This window comes from Macaca fascicularis, chromosome 2 (genome assembly GCF_037993035.2).
Source record: "Macaca fascicularis isolate 582-1 chromosome 2, T2T-MFA8v1.1".
NCBI lineage: Eukaryota > Metazoa > Chordata > Mammalia > Primates > Cercopithecidae > Macaca > Macaca fascicularis.
The window spans coordinates 86,841,831-86,863,648 of NC_088376.1; the positions used below are offsets into that span (position 1 = coordinate 86,841,831).

Consider the following 21,818-nt stretch of genomic DNA (forward strand, 5'->3'; position numbering starts at 1 on the left):
TTTGGCTATTTGACATGTATTTTAACTTGTCAAACTCTATTTGAAGAGGGATATGAATACCTGTCATTAGTATATCTTTTCATTTGTGCTGTAGGATATTTTTGTACTTTCTGTCACATTGTAGCTTTTTAAATAATGCATGATCATGTATATATTGAACAGTGTTTGTTTTAAAATATATATTTAAATTTGATAATTTTATTCTTCCTTCTAGAGGAAATAATATTGGCCTTGGAGCATGTGGTATTTGACTACAAAATTCTGATGCTTGACATCTCCACAATATATAATTTGACTTTGGGCAAGGCACTTGCTTCAACCTCTTCATTCGCAAATGATAATACTTGCCATGAAGGATTATGACAAGAACTGAATAATTATGCACATGTTCATACACACATACACACACCACACACACACACACACATACACACATATGCATAGTACCTAATAGTAATAGTGTCCATCTTGCAGTTCATTCACAATATATGTCTCCACATTTTAGTGTACCTAAATATTCAGCAGTGTTAATTCATGCCAAGATAAATTGCAATGATATGTGCTAGCCACAGTAATGACTATTCCCTTTGATTCTGAAAACCAATTCTGTCCTCTGAAAAAATTTAAATTGGGATGCTTTGTGTTACTTCTGAAAAGAGGCTAGTGCAAAACTGCTAACTCTCCTCTATACCAGCTATCAGCAGTTGACAAAAACAGAACAACTTGTTTGGCATCTCAATATAATTTAAATATTGAAAGTTCCAGTAATCTAATTGTCAATGTTAGAAAAAAAAAAAGACAAACTAGCATCACATTTAAAAGTCACCTTTTAGAGAAGCTAGCATAGACTAAGACAGGCACTTTTAAAATGGGTAAATACACTTTATGAAAAATAATTCATTAAATCCTAAAAATCGCTGTAAACAAAACATTGTCTGGCACATGGAAGGCACTCCACAAGGATTTGGGGAATAAATGTATTCTCAGGTTTCTTTTTCTCTAATGATGTGGAAGCTGCAGAAATGGTTACCTCCTTCCCCAATGACATATAATCAGTAAATAATGGGCCTAGGATTTGACTACAGTATATTTAACCTCAAAGCTAGTGTTCCCTCCACTTCACCATGCTGCCTTGCTGTATGCAATACATTATTGTAGAAACAATATCGATGTTTTTCTATCTTCATGAACAATTGAATGAAAGGAAGTTATTTTAAATTTCCATTAGGAGAAATTGAGCAAAATAATAAATGAGGACTTTTTAAAAGAACTTAAAATAATTTAAACAAATAATAATAATATTCTACCTTACGGCTTTTTTTTTTTTTTTTTTAGGTTATTCTGTTTCATTTCCTCTTGAGTTACTAAAGAAGGCTATAAAACACTATCCTTGAATGGTGTAAACCAAGAATCAGCCTGCTATAATACTATAAGCTAGAATCAATTCTAAATTTCAGCTTCATGGAATTTTAAAGTGTGCGGAGTTGAAATGGAGAAATAGAAAAAGCCGTTGGGAGTGCTTAGGTTAATTATTTCATTCTCAAAATTTAAATATATCAGCTTTACAAAGTCTCCAATTTAAGGTTGATTGGAGAATAGGAATTATTATAGAAAAAGCTCATTCATCAGTGGTTATTCCTAAACGTATATGAATCAGGTTGAGTTTTGTGTTTATTTTTTCTTCTAATTACAAAAGTAATACAGTCTAAAGTGTAAAACACTTTATAATGAGAAAATATAAAGAAAAAGAGTGAAATTTCTCATGATTGCACAATCCAGAGATAGCCACTTTTAGCACCTTTCAATATTTCTTGTGTTTATTATCACTAAATATATTCCCCACATTGCAGGATCATGCTATATACCGATTTTGTGTGTTACTTATCTCAGTCATTTTTCCCTTCATATTTTTGGACAGCTCTTCAAATTTATTCTCTAAATCCCTGATTTCATTTTCCTCCTGTGCCAGTTCTTGTGCTTAATGCCTCCAATGCTGATTTTGATTTTGCCATTGTGTTTTCAGATTTCTTGTGATTTTTACTTACTTAGACAAGCATTCTTTGAATCTCAGCCTGTTGCTTCCTTCATCTCATACAAGATTACAGCATTTCAGAGAGACTTTGGAATCCTGTATGTTTTCAATACAAGTTTCAAAACTTTCCTTTACTTCCTAGTAACAAGTCTTTTTTCTTTCCTTAATCAAAAACATTCCATTTCTTTATTCACCACCATATTCCTCTTTCCTTGATTTAACGTATTACTTTTTCACACGTATCAAATTTTAAATATTTAATTTCATCTTTGGATAGAGAAGGATTTGCTGGGGGGGGGCCGGGGGGGTGTCTTAGCACTTACCAATAGGCAGGATGATTTTCCTTAGTCTCCTTATTCTTCATTTAGGTGGTGGCAAAATTTCCCGAGTGAATACCATGTTTTGATGACTCACATGGATCAATGTTCAGTCACCTCCTCTAGACCTTTTATCTGCAGTGCCCATTGGCTTGGTATCAATTCCTTTAGCTCTCTGAAGATTTTACCTTTGTAAGTTGTTCTTATTCTTCCAGTTAGATTTAGATAAATTTCTATTTTCCAGTGGCCTACATAGCGGTAGCACTCAATAAACATAAACCCACAAATGCATACCTGTGTTAAGGACATTGAATAGGTTGCTTTCAGAATTAACAGAATTGGTTTTCTATATTTCTATTGGCTTGATGAGCAATGGATAAAACTTATTTGAAAGAAAATGTAGTTTTTCTTTCTTTCATTTGAACTTTCTTAAGCCTAGATTTATGAATTTGGACTTAAAGATAAAGCTATTTAGAAGTAGTGCTAAACCAAGGGACTTACTTTGTTTTTGGCTGATTTGCTGATTACCTAAGCATTAAATTTTGTATTACTGTCTTGATAATTCTGTGTATTTTTTTACCTGAATTATTACTATTGCAAAAATAAATGCTTTCTACTAATTTTACACAAAATTATTATTTTGTCAATAAGTATATACTGTTCCTGATAATAATTGAACTATTTAAAGTTTTTAATAAAAGATATTCTAAAACAATTCTTCCTACCACTTCAAATAATTCTGAAGTGTTTGAAATGTACTCTCTCTTTTGACAAATATTAATAAACCCCTTCTTTATCATTTCAGACATATAGCTAGAATCAGCCTAGGTACTGACTGACTCCTGTGGATGTGGAAATTGTTTTCCATGTTTTTGTAGCACACAAATTAGATTAATGTAATTTTCAGTTTCCACCTTTGTCAGAATTCTCATTGTAGAAAATGTGACACATACTGTATTTGGTAATAATATGATTCATGATTCTTACAGAATAATAAAAAATCTCATTAGCTGAAGTCTCCCTATGGCCTATTACTGTAAATTTTCTTGAATTTTAAATTTGACTCATGTGTGTCTGTTGACTCTTAAATAATCTTCTTCATACAAAATAAATTCAATTCCACCAAAATTTATTTTAGGTAACTATTAGATCACAAAGTGAATCTCTGGTCTACTGAGAGAAAAGAGAAGGACTGTGGAAAACAATGGAAAACGATTTGAAATAAGCATCAAATATGCACAATGCCCCCATTTTCACAGCTTTTATAGAAAAATGAATAAATATCAGTATTATGCTTTGAGTTTTATAGTCTGAGTTTTCCCCTGTCTGCCTTCTGGTGGGACTACTAATAACTAACTGGCAAGCTAAAATAATTCTAGTAGAGAATGCTTTAAAAAATTGTAGATAAATCAGAGATGAAATGAAATTCACAGAATATTACTTTTATCTTGCTTCACAAAGTAGGGCATATAACATATTACTAACAGTATGCTAGACTAACTAGATTGTGAAAAATGAATGGCTTCAATCACATGAACTAAGAAGAAAAATAATGAAAGAGGCTAAAAGTTACTATTTTACTTCATGATGTGTATATGTTTTCCCCTGTCATTACTTGACAAAATAATGATAGGAAAACCAATTACTTGACTATTTTGCCTTCCATGTGTGAAATTGCTGGTTTGACTTTTCCCTTTTTTAAAAAAGGAAGGTAGCTTTTTTTTTTTTTTTTACTAAATTTAATTAAATTATGATTTACTAACATCATGCAGATATATACTCTTCTCCCAAGATCTGAAATGGACCAGTTATTTTAATGAAAAAAATGCATATGATGTAAATGGCTTAATTTTAATATAGTCGCCAAATTATTTGCATTTGTGCAAATCTTTCTGGGTAAAAGCACCGATTTTGTCTGTCTCTTCTTTTAGGAAAACTCAACTATGATCTTTGGAAGTAATTCTATAGTTAAGACTAGCAAATATGATTTTTAAAAAATAATTTCAAATTTATTTTAGATTCAAATGATACACATGCAGGTTTGTTACAGAGGTATATTGCATGAGGCTGAAATTTGGAGTACCCATCACCCAGGTCGTGTGCACAGTGCCCAATAGGTAGTTTTTCAAATCTTGCCATCCTCCTTTGCTCCCCTTTCTAGTAGTCCCCAGTGTTCTATTGTTGCCATTTTTACATCCATCCATACCCAATATTTATAAGTGAGAACATGCAGTAGTTGGGTTTCTGTTCCTGGATTAATTCACTTTTGATAATGGCCTCTGGCTGCATCCAAGCTTCTACACAGAACATGGTTTTGTTCTTTTTTATGGCTGTGTAGTATTCCATGACATATTATGTACCACATTTTCTTCATCCAGTTTACCACGGATGGGCACCTAGGTTGATTACAAGCCTTTGCTATTGTGAATAGTGCTACAGTGAACACGTGAGTGCATATGTCTTTTTGGTATAAAAGTTTATTTTCTGGGGTGTATATACGCAGTAATGGGATTACTGGATTGAATGATAGTTCTGTTTTATGTTCTTTGAGAAATCTTCAAACTGCTTTCCACAGTGGCTGAACTAATTTATATTCCCACCAAGTATCTAAACATTTCCTTTTCTCTGCAGCCTCGTCAGCATCTGTTGTTTCTTGACTTTTTAATAACAGTCATTCTGGATCAGGCGAGATGGCTCGTGCCTGTAATCCCAGCAGTTTGGGAGGTCAAGGTGGGCGAATTGCCTGAGGTCAGGAGTTCGAGACAAGCCTGACCAACATGGTGAAACCTTGTCTCTACTAAAAATACAAAAATTAGCTGGGCATAGTGGCGAGCGCCTGTAATCCCAGCTTCTTGGGAGGCTGAGACAGGAGAATCGCTTGAACCCAGGAGGCGGAGGTTGCAGTGAGCCGAGACCGGGCCATTGCACTCCAGCCTGGGCAACAAGAGCAAAACTCCATCTCAAAATAATGATGATAATAATAATAATAATAATAATAATAAATAATAGCCATTCTGACTGGTATGAAATGATATCTCGTGGTTTTGATTTGCATTTCTCTGGTGATTAGTAGTTTGATTTTTTTAACACTTATTTTGGCTGCTTGTATGTCTTATTTTGAAAAGTATCTCCTCATTTTTTGCCTACTTTGTAATGGGGTTATTTGTTTTCTGCTGTTGAAATGTTTAGGATCCTTATAGACTCTGGATATTAGATCTTTGTGGGATGCATAATTTGTGACTATTTTCTCCAATTAGGCAGGTTGTCTGTTTACTCTGTTGATAGTTTCTTTTGCTGTGCAAAAGCTCTTTAGTTTAATTAGGTCAATTTTCTCAATTTTTGTTTTTGATGCAGTTACTTTGGAAGACTAGGTCATAAATTTTTTCCCAACGCCCATGTTCAGAGTGGTGTTTCCTGGGTTTTCTGCTAGGATTCTTTTTTTTTTTTTTTTTTTTTTTTGGGACAGAGTCTGACTCTGTTGCCCAGGCTGGAGTGTAGTGGTGAGAGGTCTTGGCTCACTGCAACCTCCGCCTCCCAGGTTCAAGCAATTCTCCTGCCTCAGCCTCCTGAATAGCTGGGATTACAGGCATCCGCCACCACGGCCAGCTAATTTTTGTATTTTTAGTAGGGACGGGGTTTCACCATTTTGGTCAGGCTGGTCTCGAACCCATGACCTCGTGATCCACCTGCCTCGGCCTCCCAAAGTCCTGAGATTACAGACGTGAGCCACCACGCCCGGCCTCTGCTAGGAGTCTTATAGTTTGGGGTCTTACACTTAAGTTAGTTTTTGGATATGGTGAAAGGTAGAGGTTCACTTTCATTCTTCTGCATAAGGCTAGACAGCTATCCCAGCACCATTTATTAAATAGGGAGTCCTTTCCCCATTACTTATTTTATTGACTCTGTTAAAGATCAGATGGCCATAAGTGTACAGTTTTATTTCTGGGTTTTCTATTTCGTTCCATTGGTCCATGTGTCTCTTTTTGTACCAGTACCATTCTGTTTTGTTTGCTGTAGCCTTAGAGAATAGTTTGAAGTCAGGTAATGTGATACATCTGGCTTTTATTTTGTTTGTTTTTACTTAGGATTGCTTTGACTATTCAGTCTCTTTTTTGGTTCCATATGAATTTTAGAATATGTTTTCTAATTCCATGAAAAATGATGTTTCTAGTTTGATAGGAATCACATTGAATCTACAGATTGCTTTGGGCGGTATGAGCATTTTAATGATATTGATTTTTTCTATGCATGAGCACACAATGTTTCTCCTTTTTTTGTGTGTCTTCTTTGATTTCTTTCAGCAGTGTTTTATAGTTCTCATTGCAGACATCTTTCACCTCCTTGGGTAGATGTATTTTATTTTATCATTGTGCCTGTTATAAATGGGATAAACAAACTTGTTTTAAAATATTTAGTGAAGTGTAGATATTTTACACTTAAATTGTCAAAATATGTTTGCGATTGTCAACTTTTAATTTGCTAAAATAAGAAAAATGAAACTATGATCAATTCATTATGACATAAACTGAGGCCTATTTTAACATCAAAAAGGAAAGAGTCTCAAATTTTAGGAATTGCACCTAATTGTATTAAACACTTTATTAAAACTCACATCTCCTAATCAAGATTTTTGTGTAAAGACATCAAATGCCACATTGTGTAACTAACCTACCACAGTCAAGCTAAAACATTAGCTACATCTTCTTTTAAGTAATAGTATTTTTTTCTCATTTATACGAAATTCTGGTTAGTTGTCATGACAGCAAGATGTCATATATTTGAGGAAAATTCATGACACACTTTTGGTTTATAATTATTGTCCTTCTTTTAGTACTGATGTTAAATGTTAGAGTTTTTGTTCCTTCCACTTAAAACATAGTTATAAAAATGTCTATCAATAGCACCAAAGTAGTGACTTGAACCTGAACAGATTCAATTCATCATTAGAGAAAACCATTTCCTCTTTATGGAACTGGATTAGTGAAGTATGGTATTTAAAATCTTGGACTCTAGAAAGCCACCTGCTTCAGCTGAGGTATTCAGACAAAGACTCTTGGAAGCGGGCCAGATTTGTGCAATGCTCAAACCCATTGCTTACGTGTTTGACAGTAACATCTGGTAGCAACAGATGCTGAATTCTAGAGAGCCATAATTATTTTGAGAGAAGGAGAAGTTGTCTTACACAGTTATTATCATGCTACTACCTCAGGTATTAGAAAGAGGCAATCATTTTGTACTTCCCTGGCAGCATATGTTTTTTTCAATTTTGCAGATGAAATTTCTAGATCATATACAACATGAGATTAAGAATCATTCTATGTTTTTAAGCAATAGGTTTCAAAAGAGCATAAAGGATCAGATGCAAATGTTTTGTTGCCTCTGTATGCTGGCCTAAAAGCCACTGAAGTAGGTGACAAAAAATTCATGGCTAGCCTATTACAAATAAACGTTGATAGCAATACCTCTCTTGGTTTCACACTCTATCCTGGAGCCAGTCATAAATAAGACTGTCAGATTTTGTACTAATGAAAAGATTTGTTTTTCTTAGCTTTGTTTATCTCAGCTGTTAAGAATTCCCTTTTTCCATTTTTTCTCTCTCAGACAGATTATTATTAAAAACGATATGACAGGTGCCAATGCATCTATATGTTGTCTTTTGGAGCAATATCTTATATGGTAAGTGCACCCACAAAAAATAGTTTTTTGATCACATTTACTTCCAGAAATAAGAAACTGACATTTATACTTTGGTAGCATAGCCAGTTCAGATAGCCTACCTTAATTTGCATTCATTTATCATAGCTAATGGAAACAAGTAATGGTCATTTTTAAGGGATATAAAGATTATAAGGGTAGGCATTTTCAAATACAAATTTTACCTGTCTTCTGCTGCTCCCTCTGAAATTCTGAATACAAGGCTACTATTCATTGATTTATACATTCTTTGTTTCATCAAACATTAATGATAGCCTACAATATATAAGGCATTCTGGGAGGTGTCAAATACACAGTAGTGAATGCAATAGGCATAATCCCTGCCCTCCTGCAGTTTATAGATTAGTCATAGGACTTACAAATTCAAATTCCTTCAGGGCCAAGCAGGTAAAGATGATGAGTAAGGCTGTGAATATAAGCCTATAATTAGTGCTGGGGGTTGTAGCTGAAGGAGAGTGATTGTGCTACTGGATGGAATTGAAATTCAAAATTTGTTTAAACAATGAATCATACTTACAAAAATAAAAAGACACACCTGCAGTCTGAGCACTTTATTTAACTGGTTCTCCACCCATGAGACTGAGCTTCTGGTCGTGAATCAGAGAAAGGATATCCCAGAGAGTGTGAGACCTGTGTCTGCATTTACAAGCTGATTTTCTCACTTAGCGCATATCATGTGATCAACAACTGGGCAGTAGGCACCTTGGAGAAGTCAGTTATGGAAGCCAGGATGAGTTGTCCAGCTCTTATTCACAGAGCAACCACGTTTAACTGGCTGAATAGATGGCCTACCTTAGGCACTCATGGTCTACCATTGACTGGTGTTCATGTTGGTTACACTGTAGTGCTGTCTGCTCAGATCACATTCAGCAGTTCTGCCTGATACACTGGTTTGCTTTATTGGTAGTGACTTTTATCCAATTAACATCTGATTTATTATCCTACAAACTGGGAATTGTCTTTTAATTCATAGCAAATAGTTTAATTGTTTTCTAAAGGGTGAACTCTCATGACCTTATTTTAATGTGAATGTAGGTCAGACAATCTGTGGGCCAGGGGTCTCCAAACTGTTGAGGTGAGCATCATAGCAAAATAAAACAAACAAAAAACAACAACCAGAAAAACCCAATAATGATTTTGCTATCTATCATACAAACATACATGCACATATATACATACTACTCAACTTTATGGAAATTTAAAAACCTATGTAAAAAGTTGAAATTTTTGAATGAATGAAATATCATCAAAGGCTATGGATTAAAATAATAGTAACAATAAAAATAATAAACCATGGCAATAACAAAAAATTGTAAATGCTAACGTTTATTTGAGTGCCTATTACCATGTAGATACATCATCAGTGAAAGGAACATAAGTAATAACCAAATGTATTTTCTAACTTATTCTATCATAAAACTGTTAATGTCTACTATAGTAATGCCATTCTTTTTTGCTGTTTAACAGATTAATAGTAATGTCTTCCTTGTAGTTTGTATTTATTTTTAACAGCTGTTATCAATTGGGTAATGCCTAATTAAGTTGGATCATATTTGATTAATGGTTTATAAAGCAGGGTTATATTGTAGGATGTTATCAACAGTAATTCCAAAACTTTGAAAAGAAAATTTGGCACAATAATGTAATAAAGAGATCTAGTTTTCTTTAAGAAAAATAGCAACATTCGGTCGTGTTTCTAAGATCATAGATCTAGTTATTTGCCCTTGCCCCTAATAGGCCATCCCATGGTAAATTAACCTAATACAAACTTGTTTTATAGTATGAACATCAAAATAATTGTGAATAAAAAGACAACTTTTGACTGTTTCCTTCTGCAATGATCCATGAAAAATTAGGACTATGATACTTATACTAATGATACTTATACTATTATTTATACTTTTTAATATATGTGGATACATAAGTCTTAGGGAAGATTAAAGAGAACTGGCACATCAAAAATATTATATAGAAGTGAAATAAGGATCTGGTAGTGGTGGGGAAATATAATATGGATATTTAACAATTGCTACATTATGTAAAATTCTAATGTATTGGCCATGAGCGGTGGCTCATGCCTGTAATCCCAGCACTTTGGGAGGCCAAGGTGAGTGGGTCACCTGAGGGCAGGAGTTCGAGACCAGCCTGGCCAACATGGTGAAATCCTGTCTCTATTAAAAATATAAAAAATTAGCTGGGTGTGGTGGCAGGTGCCTGTAATGCCAGCTACTCAGGAGGCCGAGGCAGGAGAATTGCTTGAACCCGGGAGGCGGAGGATGCAGTGAGCTGAGATCATGCCACTGCACTCCAGCCTGGGCAATAGAGTGAGACTCTGTCTCAGAAAAAAATAAAAAAATAATTCTGATGTGTCTAAATAGGTTCCCAATAGAAGGTATCCAGAGAAGCCATAAGACTTTATTATAAAATAGAAAAATTACATATTCATAAGTAGCAAATAGTTTCTAAGGTTGAGATGCATACCTATCTCTTGTATTTTCGTATTTCTTATTTTCTCTTATATTTTTATTCTTTGAGAACCTGTATGTCTTACTAACAGGAAGTATACAACTTACATCTTAAAGATCTACCTCTGAAATTTCTCCTGCTGAATTGCTCAAAACCTTAAAGGTTTACATGTTTCAAATGGTGTCTAGCTTTTCCAGCCAAATGGAGGGAGAGATAAGAGCCTGCTCTTCCCAGTCTCCAGCTGCTGTTTCTTTTCTGTACTGTCATGTCAGTGTTGAAGACGGGACTCCCCATCTAACAAATGATGTTCTGTGATGCAATGAGGCCTACCTTACCTACAACCAGTTAAGGTCAGCTTGATTCCATGAAAGAGCACTTGCACTGTCTCAGTTGGAGGTTGCCCTGTGCGTGGGTCTTAAAGGATGCAGCTCTTCATATACAGTTTGTTAGTTCACATATGGAACCTTGTCCATGGGTCCCGTTCTACTGTAGGGACACTGGGTCAACACTGATCTAAGTTTTCCCACATTTTAAACTCCAAATTACTATTATGAATACATTTTAGGGTTCAAGTAAATTTAAGTTTTAAACAGTTTAAACAGAAATAATTTTATGCTGTATTGAAAGAAGAGGTCACCACTCATTATATGATATCAAAAAAGTAAAGTAAGGATGAGCTATGTTAGTCTGACTGAGCAAGGCGAACTCCCGATGTCATTTAGTTTGTTGGCATGCAGATTTCTGAAATGGGGGTGGGCTGACTTATGCCTTGGAAGCTTTTTCACTAGAGTGAGTATACTGCTGATTGCTGTCTTTCAAAGAGTGAGGCTGTCATTGATTGGTTGGCTTTCAGAGGCTGTTCACTGAAGGCAGCTGTCATTAACTGATTAAAATTTTAAAACCAGTTCTGAAATTGTAAAACAATTAAACTTTTTCTCTACATATGGGGATTTAAACAAGTCTCAACTTTTCCCCTAACTAATGAAACTACCCACTTGATTTATAGGAACTCTTTTGAGGGGATTTACCCAGAGTTTATGCAAAGTGACTCCTTCTTTGAAGTGATGGTCAGTGTAACTTAATTTTCTAAATGATAGTTTCTAGGTGATTTCAACATGCATACCTATTTTTAATACCTGAGGCTGCCTTTAATGATTTCAAGGACATTTTCTGGTACCTTTATCACTAGAAAAAATTCTATGAAAACCATATATCATTTCTGTTGCATTATCCTACTGGACTATGAAGATTGAACCCATTAATTATAAGCATAATAATATGGTAAATCATCTGTCTACCCAAAAAAAGGTAAATCTTAATTCTTATAGAGGCAACATACCATTGAAGTTAAGAGCATAGATTTTAAAGGACAGATTATCTGTCACCTACTTAATAGGTAACCTTGAGAAATTTATTTAATCTCTCTTTTCTTATCTGTAAAATGGAAGTAAAATATTACCTTTGTTATTGGGTTGTTATTAGGATTAAATAAATTATTATCTGCAAAATGTTTAGGACAATCCTAGTACATAGTGCTATGTAAGAACAGCATGTGTATACTTGCTTGCTTTTATTATTAAAAATATCATAGATTTTTTTAAGCCATTTTACTTCTGGATAGTTGAGAAGATAGGAAAAAAGCTTTTCAACTTGTCATCATGTTTGCTTTATTTTTCTTACTTCTGAGGAATAATGATGGGTGTCTTTAGCACTTAAACTGTGAAATATTAAGGATATAGATAAATTAAACAAAATATAGCAGAGAGATCAAAATCTCAAATGTCTGTTTACTTCTGATAAAAGCCACTGTTTGAGAGGATTTGTAGCACATCATAGTAATGTCATTACTCCATATCCCTGTTATTTTAAAAAATAAAAGAATTTCAGAATGAACAAGAGCAAGCTTTAGTTAAATACAAAGGGAGAAAATGTCAGAAAGAAGAGTTGACAGTGTGTGAAAAAGTGAAAAGGATTCACTCAGATTTTGTTCTCATGAGGATATTACAAATTGACTACATTCGTATGACCTTGAGGATTTTAAAAACTCATCTCAATCAGTGGTCCTCCACTCTAGCCGGGTGTAACAAACCTCTGGAGAGGTGGCAAAACATAGGATGCCTGAGTCCCATCTCAGGTCTCTGGGACTGTGGGGCCTGGGTATCAGCAGTTACTAGGAGAGTTTCAAAGTTCTCCAGAAGAATATGAAGTGCAGATGGGGCTGAGAATCGCTGGAATATTCCAGGTATCCCTTGGCTAGTGAGTAGCTGTTTTGTGTAACCACTGTAGCAGTTGCCTCTTTGACACGTTCTTCTTTACCAGGTGTAACTTGTTTGCCTAAACGTTGGCACTGGTGCTGTCAGAATCAAAGTGACAAAAACCAACTTGCCTAGCAAACCAAAGCTACAGACCCTTCGCCACAGCAAAAGTAGTTCAGGAAGCTTCTGGTAATATAGGAATGGGAGAATAAGATTCATGACAGTCTTTATATTGGGAATTAATTCATGGTACTTTAAATGCATAGTGGGGTTTTCTTGTCCTTTTTCTTATTAATGATCTTTTCTATTTGCTTTATGCTATGTCTTGAATACAGCTATGTATGTGTGATTATTAGTCATCCTGTTTTAATAAATAGTTTATCTTTCTCTAGATATTTATGACTATTACATTTAGAATATGTAGCCAGTGTTCCCCAATAACTGGGCATTGGAGTCATCTCAGAGGCTTTTAAAAGAGACAGATCTTTGGGCCTCATCCAAACAGACTGAATCAGAACTTTGGAGGTGTAAGACAAGCATTGTGATTTTTTTAAAAAAACAAAAAACAAAAAACTCCCCACGGGCTGGGCGTGGTGGCTCAGGCCTGTAATCCCAGCACTTTGGGAGGCTGAGGCGGGTGGATCACGAGGTCAGGAGATCAAGACCATCCTGGCTAACACGGTGAAACCCCATCTCTACTAAAAATACAAAAAATTAGCCGGCCGTGGTGGCCGCGCCTGTGGTCGCAGCTACTCCAGAGGCTGAGGCAGGAGAATGGTGTGAACCCAGGAGGCGGAGCTTGCAGTGAGCCGAGATCTCACCACTGCACTCCAGCCTGGGCAACAGAGCGAGACTCTGTCTAAAAAAAAAAAAAAAAAAAAAAGCTCCCCACGTAATGGTCATGTCCATCTAAGTTTGAGAACCACTTGTACAAAAGATGCAGATAAAGCACTGAGGGAAAAAAAAATGAGATGCTAAGAGAAAAGGAAACAAATGCATATTAAAATTTAGCAAACATTTTGGGGAAACAGTAGAATATATTCTTACAGAAGAAGTGGAATGTCTCTTTGAAGATGTTTATTTACAAAGTGGTGGGTAAAATTCAGATCTGTCAAAATTTAAGGAGGTGGAGTAAATGACCCTTTGAGTTAGTGTTAGACTAGGGGTTCTTGTTTTCAAATTTAAATGGTCATGAGGGAGGAGTGAATACTTATTCTTCCACATTTGAAACTATCCCAGAACCTGAGTAAAATACTGAAGAGAATCATGGATTTAAAATGAGACCAGAATGCTTTTGATGCACGTTAGATTTCATGTTCTTTATTCTCAGACAAATCTTTAGATAAATACTCGACTCAGTGAAGATAGTATTATTAATGTTTTGCATGAGTGAAGTTCATTATTCAAAGATGAAATATGTAATTAGTGTATATTGAAATACTTATAATGTGATCAATGATTGATTATGCTTATTATTTCCTACATTACTTTTTTATTTGAACACTATGTACTCCTCACAGCTCTGAGAGGTATAAACAAGAGATATTCTGTAATTTGGTGTAGTAAACTAATGTATCCTGTATTTCTGTGTTATTTTAAAGTGACATTTAATGATGAAATATTGATTAGTTAAATATTATTCTTTATTAAATTACTAAATTTGTGGTAGAAAAAGTAGTAGATTGTCTATCCTTCAAAAATGCTGACCAGAGGACTTCTAGAACTAGCTCATCTAGCAGTAACAACTTAGAACTTCTCATGGGTTGTAGTTTATACAGCTAACCTACAGAAAAGTGGGGAGGAGGTACCTCTAGACCTATTGTGTTCAAGTTAAAAAACAGATGTTTAAAATTAGTTAACTTGTTGTATCCCACCTACCTGGGTTGAGTATAAAAGAGCTAATCAAGTCAGGTCCAACACATTGTCTTAACTCCATGATGAAGTTTCTTTACATAACAAAGCCACTGCCACCAAGTGTCACATTCAACCTCTGTCTCTATTATATCTTTCTCTTTGTTTTTAAAACAGAAAATAGAAAGTTTGGAAAATTTTTAGTATGTACTTAGTTAATAAAAAATCTAAAATAATACTTTAAGCTAAAGTTATAAAATTGAACAGACTTATATTAACCTTGGAACTGTCTACCTGCAGTTGCACCTGTGAATTCTATCACCAGGACAGTAAAAGATTTTCTAAATCTAAATAAAATGCATCCTGATCTGCAGACAGCAGCATTGTGTATTTGTAAAAGCTGAAATTTTAAATTAGAGTTCAAATCTTGCTTAAGTGTTTTTCTATTTTACATCTTTCAGTTCTCAAAACATCAGTTTTATCATTTGTAAAATGTAAAGAATAATAGCAGTCAGAGTTGCTATGATTAACAGATATAGTATTTGTAAATACCCTGACACACAGTAAGCATTAGGTAATAAATGGACATTATTCATGTTTTAATTGTGTATATCTGTAAAATTTACAACTAAACAACTCTGAATTAGCCTGCTTATTAGGAAAGTCTCTAAGCTTGAACTAGACATCTCTTCTTCCATCCACATTTGAATAGTAATGTCATAGGATCAGCTTGCAGTCACTTACCACATATATAGCCAGAAAAGCTAGTTGAAAATGAAGAAGGACAAGAAATCATGCCACTAACTGGGATTTCCCAGTTGATTGTCATCTCCCCATGTTTAACTAGGAAGTTATCTCATAGAACAGTTTCTATCCTTTGGGATAGATGTAATTCAGTGCAATTCCAGATGGTGATTAACAGTTTCCTAAATAACTCACAGGACTGAAGTTGATCAACACACAGAATGCCTTTCTTACCTGGTTGTGAATGGGCTACGCATTTAATTTATCAAAATCTAATTTTCCTGAAAAATTAAATTTAAAAGTTCGTTCTAATAGTCCACTCACCAAAACCAAAAGAATTCTAGAAAAGGCTTATGTAACTTTTTAAGATTTTTATTGGAGAACTTTGTAGAAGAAACATATTCTTCCTTTACCTAAATCTGTTAGTTTTTGAGGTGTTTTCTTTAGACATGGAACCAGAATCTAGGTGCAATCATTTATTTTCTCAGTCACCAAACATTTGTTTTGTGCTTATTATGTGTAAGGTACATTCAGAGTCTAGCTAAATCATATTCAATATTCCTTATAACAGTGCTTCAGGCACAGGTCAGTAGGGTTACTGATTTTTTGACCTCATTTGGTGAGCAGAGAGACCATTTATATTTCAAAATAAGGGCAATTTTCACTCCAAGTAGAAAAAGCAAGAACACTGTGGTTTATAATATTCCATTTAGTACGAATGTTACACTATTTTGAATTGGTAGCTCAACAAGTAAAGCCATCCTCAGGAGCCCAAAACTCAATGGTTCAGTGCATTTTTTCTGTGAAAGAGATGCATTGGACCTGTTTGAAAATTGGAGAATAGAACTTTTGGATTCCAGCTTTACTTCAAAATATTTACTCTCAAAATAGTTTTATAATCAGCACATATCAGAAGAAAAATAAGTGAAGTAAAAATGGGGATGATATATTTGGCTTTATAAAGTATTTTGATAATTTTAAGAAAGCAAATCACACTATTTTAAATAATTTTTGTCTTCTGAGCTCCAATGTTTAAAATATAAATATAAAAAGCAATTTTTTTTTGCGGTGAAGATTTTTCTGCCAAGAAAAAGGAGCAAAGTGAATTTCTAATTGAAAATTAGAAAAAATAGGAAAAATAGAGTTCTTGAAATTGTCAGAAAATATGAATAAAGTTAAATGTTTGAAAGTACCCTAATTTGATAATGAATAGATATATTGGAATGATCCAACTCTGAAAAATTATATGCTCATTGAAAACAGATTATAAAAAGAAAATTTACTGAACTTTCACTGTTAGCCATTTTCTGTTTTTGAATGTATGTTAATCAGAATGAACATGTGATAAAGTTAAGTCATTAGTGAATTTTTACATGAGTTTTTAAGTTTTAGAAATCAAATTAAGAGGTAAAGGAAAAAGCATATTAATTTAAGAATTCAATTTGGATTCCAACAAAAGCATATAAATTCAGACTGATTTTTTTAGCTTAATAAAGATGGATGACTAAATTATTTTAGATTAATGTGTTCTCGATTTTATTTTCAGATATGCAATTAGCTACAAATGCAATGAAAAAAATCAGCCAATCATATCTGCAAGATTCTCACAAAAGTGTAAACAAGAAATTTTAAAGGAAAGTCTTAGGTTTAATTGATATCAAAACTTCAAGGACTAACTTAACCAAAATTAAAGAAGTATATTTGCAGCCAAAAGCAGCTGATTTGAGTAGTGTGTGTGTCTGAGCCTATAAAGATGCTCCAAACAGGAATTGAAACTTTATTAGAATTGTAGTCAAGTTTGAGAAAGAAGGGTTGGGTTTTGTTTTGCATACACACACATCATAATATATATCTTTGAATGTAGCCTTCATGAGATTTTTGACAGGAAGTGAAATAATTTTGTAATCTCTCTAATGTTTTCATCATTTTCAGTGCCCAATTTATGCAATGTGTCTGGGATAACACCAACAATTTTTCAAAATCTTTTGTAGGTAGTTCAAAGCTGTTTTGCAGGCATGAACCACTGTGCCCAGTGTGTCTTTTCTTGTAAAAGTATAAGCAATACTTAATTGCTTCTCTGTAAGAAATAATGATTAATTCAAAATATTTGTAACAAAGACAAATAATTATAATCTTGAATAGTCTCCAAGAGTTTCAAAGTTAAAACACTTTTGCCATTTTGGGAGATATCAAATTTTTTGAAAAAGAATTTATGCCAATATGGAAGTTATCTTTTTTCCTATATTTTGCCAGGAGTAATTCGTGAAATTAATATTTATTTCCAAGGATTAGCTATGTATCAGTAAAATTGTATTTACATTTTTAAGAAAATGATTATAATGAAACAAAATGTATCTTGGAATTGCTATTTCGGTGGAATAGTCATTAAGTGAATTTAGTCAAATATGTGCAAAAATTTTACAAAAAAGTACATATAGAAGCATAGAACTTCAATTACACCACAACCACAAAAGGATAACCATAAATGATTATCTGTAATCATTTCATTTTAGTGAGTTTGCTTGTGTCTGTTCTCCATGGCTTTTACAGTAATGATTTAGGCATCATAGATCTGATGAGAGTCCAGGTTCCTGTCTGCAAGCAACAGAAGCCAACTTTTACTAAGTTAAGCAAAACAACAACAACAAACATTTACTGAACAGATAATAAGTAGCTCACAAAATCAATGTGAAGACAGCAAAACAGAAAAAAAAAAGATTGAAAGATAGGTATGGAGGAAATAAAAACTAGAATAAGGGTTAAGAAATGGCCACACAAACTATTTTATTAGAATATCACTACTGTCTATGCCAGGAATGCTGTAAAACCCTAAAGGCAATGCCATAGATAATTATCTAAATAGCTCCATGTTGTTGCACCATTGCCTCAAGACTAAAATTCCCAAGATGGATCAGGGTAGGAGTCAGGCCAGAGGGTCGAGGTACTTATCATACCTCTTCAGCTTCAGTAGTAGATATAGAATCTGTTTTCCACCAAGAGTAAATCAGAAACCAACCCCTGCCCCCGTCCCACCCTAAGAATGATGCTAAGATGTTAGACAATAGCACATGTACATCATATATCAATTAACTTATTTTGGTTTGCCCAAACTTCTATAGCAAGTAAAGTGCACTGGTTTTATATTCTTCTTATAGTCTAATCATACTTTATATTGCCCTATCATAAGGAAAGAGACAATGACGTGGCGGTCCATATCTGTCAATCAATTATTATAATCATTCTGATGGTGTCCGGTATATGTGCTGGTAATAACTGTCTAACAACTGAAGCAGTTTATAACATCCTTCTCATAACCTGAACTTCTAAAAACATTTTAACAATTTTTTACACAGTCATATCTGGGTGTGACTTTCTTTTGGAAACCTTTCAGTTGTCTGTTTTATCACAGCTAAAGCAATTGGAATTTTACCTTGTAATCTTCTAAGCTTTTACTATCCATGACGGTTAGATAGTTTTTGCTGCTGTTGAAGGCCTTATATTAATTACAAGGTCATAATCTTCAAACAGGTTTGGTGTAAAATATAAACTGAGTTTTGGGTAAAAGGCTATTAAATTTCTCCTTTTCTCTCTATCTTAACCAGGAATTAGTATCATATTACCTATCCCTGTCAATTAAATGCCTTGACTTTCCCTTTTCCCATGAGAGCCCACATTTTATTTATCCACAATGTTGTGTATACCTTCCCCCGTCCTCCAGAATATTTAAAATTTACACTGCACTAGATTGTGTTGTCTACATAGATATCCACAATAATGCAAACTATAGGTTGAAATCGTATCAATATGTTTAATGTTTAATAAATCAAATAATGTGTTTTAAGAGGCAGTGTTGTGGTGTAGAGGTGGAGGTAGCGTTTGCCATATTTATGAAAAAATACCAGAGGTTCTTATTTTCTTCAGCTTTGATTGATTGCGTCTCCTTCTAGCACATAGCTAATACAAATTATTTGTGCCTCTTGAGTATGTAATATGAGTCTAAAGTTGCACTACATCCTCATACTGTTTGCAAACTCTGTAAGTGCATCTTGCCAGGAACCAGCACTCAAGGAGAAAGTTAATATTCCAGGATATTGATTTGATTTCATTTTCAAAGGAAATTTTGTCAAAGTAAAGCTGTGAGACAGGCGTATCTGGAAATTTGTTTGTTCATATTAATTTGTATGCTTGATCCTTTGTTGTCTTTTCTCTCTTTAGGCAAATTGAGATACCTGTATATTATTTAAATATTTTGAATCAAATATTTGTGTTTTAAGTTTTAGAACATTTTCTGACCATACAAATATATAATCTCCAGCTCTTTAAGCATGCAAATGATGTTGACATATGAAGAAAGCCTAGATGAAGTTACATAGCCTGGAACTAATCATTTCTTTCTTTTTTCAGGGCTTGAAAAAGTAGATCTTTGACAAATAATTTCTCTGATTTGACCATCATGATATGTATTGTTTCTGAAAAGTGTCTTAGTGAGTTAGTCTGTGCTTATTTCAAAGAGGCAAGCAAAATTTTTGTTACACTTAAGGTTTATATGAAATGAAGTTGATGTTGTAAGACTAGAAGTTATAGCAGAATAGGTTTGAATGACTGAAAAAAAATTACCAGTTTTCCACTTTAAAAAGTTTACCCCTGACACAAAGGAAAAGTTCAGAATAATTATGTGTGCTCTTTCTACATCCAGATTGTATAAACTTACTGGAAAACATCCATACTCTTTTTAAATGATGAATGGACCATGATTATGAGATGTTTAGAAGAGTTATGAAGTAGTTGTTTGCAAATGCCCCCAGAGGCTCAATTTTGTATGATATTCTCTCTTTTAAATGAAATAGAGGTACATATATTAAGGTTTTTAGGTAGTTTACATAGATAGAAAAAAACCATGGAAATTTAACGTGAACTGAAGTTAGTATAGCCAGACAGAAGTAAATTAATATGAAGATGTAGGGGAAACAGGACTAAGGATAAGAGTGAAAACCATAATATTTTACCTATGGAAAGTGTTGAGAGTAGAGGAGATGCCGATTTGTGTTTCATTGTTTGTCTATTACCATAACAACTATTCATACGTGACTAGTATAAAAAGACCTATAGGTCTATAGTCCTAATATTTTTTCACTTCCTATTCTATTGTAAATTGATTTATTTTTCAATTCATCTGTTTGGCCTCATGTGGTAGAGCTACATAGTTCTCTTTCTGTGCTTCATTGCACCTTTTGGTTTGTACAAGGTTTGGGTGAGTACCAGAGGGGGAGCTGATCACACACTGGGGAAGAAAATTCAATGATTCATGAGCATACACAGAAAAGAGCAAAGACTGTTAGTTCTTGAGGATAGTCTGCAAGATTCCATTCTCAATGAGCAGAAATTTGAATGTGAAACAGGTTCTGATCGTGGCATTTTGCCAGGAATATCTAGTTGTATTGAAGTTCATAAAGCAAACACTACACAGGTTTACATGCTTATGTAGGAAGTTTAAAATGTGATTGCATGTCCTAACATGCATAGTAGTATTTTCTTTTTTAATTAATTTTAAGAACTAATAAGTTCAATTCCAAGACATTTTAAAAATGGCTATTTTTTGTTTTTTTATTGACAAAGTAGATGCATTCACATTAAAGAAAACTTAATATAGCATTAAAAGAATAACAAGGAAAAAGTATGAGTAACTCATTTTTATTCTGCATTAAAAATATATGTAAATATGTATATATGTGTGTGTGTGTATACATATGGCACATAATAAATGCATAATATATTACATATATAAACTTTTATTTTGCAGTCTAGTGTGAGCATCTTCTTATAACATATTATTCTACTTTCATCAATACTATCTTCCCATTCTTTCCCTCAACTAATAGAAAAAAAGTTTAAAGCAAAGATGCTGGGAAACTGAATTGATAATTATTTAACTTCTTTTAAAGGATAAAAATATCAATTTTACTATTTATAACATTTTTAAGTTATTTAAGAAGTTCAAAAAAAATGGTGCCTATTAGTTAACCAAGTACATATTGCAAATTGGCTTGTATAAAATAAACAGTAAGGTTGAATAATATTGGTTACTCTGGATAGAAAAATATTAATAATAAAAATACACATGATGTGGAAGTTAGGTTATATTGTAAGTTCCTAAACTGTGTTAATGAAATGAAAAAAATCATGTCAACCTATTTTCAATGGTAACAGCTATAAGAGCTAACAGATTTGGGGGCGTCCCTCAGGAAAGACATTGAGAACCACAACAATCATTCTCTAATATGTATTCTGAGTCTCTGCACCAACTTCTGTAGGACTTACTCCCCGAACTACAATCAAATGTAACAGAGAACAAAACATTAGAAGCAGACAAATTGTAGAGAAAGGCAAATGGATGCCCCCTATCTTTGAATAGAACTATTTTCTGCCACACCTCTTGCC

At 33.7% G+C, this 21,818-nt stretch overlaps 1 protein-coding gene across 8 annotated transcripts in view; it reads left to right on the top strand.

The window, feature by feature from the left end:
- Nucleotides 1–21,818, top strand: part of NAALADL2 (N-acetylated alpha-linked acidic dipeptidase like 2) — a 1,467,871-nt gene that overhangs the window by 764,327 nt on the left and 681,726 nt on the right. The window lies entirely within an intron of this gene.